The sequence below is a fragment of the Photinus pyralis genome, unplaced genomic scaffold (genome assembly GCF_008802855.1).
Source record: "Photinus pyralis isolate 1611_PpyrPB1 unplaced genomic scaffold, Ppyr1.3 Ppyr1.4_LG9, whole genome shotgun sequence".
Classification (NCBI taxonomy): Eukaryota; Metazoa; Arthropoda; class Insecta; order Coleoptera; family Lampyridae; genus Photinus; species Photinus pyralis.
Genome location: NW_022170878.1, coordinates 14,498,382 through 14,500,093, shown reverse-complemented (window position 1 = coordinate 14,500,093; position 1,712 = coordinate 14,498,382).

The following is a 1,712-nucleotide window of genomic DNA, read 5'->3' as shown; positions in this document are numbered from 1 at the left end:
ATATATATATATATTTCAAAACGGCCTGTGTAACATACTGAATTTACGTAACGAACGAGACAATAAACTCCATTCGGGCAGTACCTTTCAAGCCCTACAACCGTAATCTCGAATTAACGATATAATTAACATTCATTTGAAGAAAAAAGAATCCGGCTCATTTGACACGCACGACCGTTAATTGTGTAGTAATCCTCCGCACTTCTCAATAGCGCAATAATGGATAAGTGTCGTAAGTATCTGTTACAATTAGCGATGAGAATCCTCTAACGTCATTATATAAGCCTATACGAAGGTTGGGATGTGCGGAGGGAAAAAATCGAAATATCCACGGTACGTTGGGTAATGATGCGTAATTTTCGCAGGCCTTGATCCGGTTGTCGGCATCGTAAAAGTAATCGCGAATATTAATCATTATTATGAAAGTTTGAAACATTCAATCTTCAGAAGAAGCTTCAGTCTTTTTGGCACAAACTTTTTTAGTATGAGTTTTTGACGCCGTGACACAATAATATAGTAATAAGGGTAAATTTCGAGTGTAACATGGCATTCGGAACAGAACGATAACAAATAGCGAATTATATGCGATCCTTTTGAAGCAAGCATTTTGCCTAAAAAAGATATTCGTTTCAGGGGATGATTTATTGGGGTTTAACTGCACCTGCATAGGCGGGACGAATTGGGATGTAGCGGTCCTTTCGTCCTTCGAGCTTTCGGACTGGTGGGTTCCAGTAAGCGCTACATTTGGCCCTTCGAGCCTTTAACTGAACTGGTGCTGCGTTACGTTGGTCAGGTTCCAGTAAGTGCAGGGTTCCATGTTACTTCGTGTATAAGTATGCAATATAAGTTGCCTATCTGCCTGTTATTATGCTTTACATTCTCCTGTTTTACGCGATTACGATTAGGTATTAAGAACACCAGGAAGCCATCAGTTTTATTGCAAGTTCAGGAAGCAATTTTTGAAAAGCGCTAGGGAAAGAGATTTTTTAGTGGCAACGAGGTACCGAAAGGGCGTTTTCCAGAAGCGAATACTCCACGATCGCCTATTGAAATAGGGGACGGGGCGCATTATTCCAAAGTGAAATTCTTCCGGGACCAGTTTTCTTAATTCCTAGCTGTATACTGTCAATCACCGAACAACCCCCGCAATACAAGAGTGCTTTGCATGCAGGTATGAATGACTTAAAAAATTTCGCAAACTTGAAGCAGACGGAAATTTACTATTAAAGGGTTGTTTAAGGGTTGGTTACAGATTATTTAAACATAATCTATCAAAAAAACAAAAATGTTCGGTGTACTACGTAAAGTAACAACCCCCGCAATATAAGAGTGCTTTACATGCAGGTATGAATGACTTAAAAAATTTCGCAAACTTGAAGCAGACGGAAATTTATTATTAAAGGGTTGTTTAAGGGTTGGTTACAGATTATTTAAACATAATCTATCAAAAAAACAAACATGTTCGGTGTATTACGTAAAGGAACGACCCCCGCAATACAAGAGTGCTTTACATGCAGGTATGAATGAGTTAAAACATTTCGCAAACTTGAAGCAGCCGCAAATGTATTATTAAAGGGTTGTTTAAGGGGTGGTTATAGATTATTTAAACATAATCTATCAAAAAACAAAAATGTTCGGTGTACTACGTAAAGGAACAACCCCCGCAATATAAGAGTGCTTTACATGCAGGTATGAATGACTTAAAAAATTAC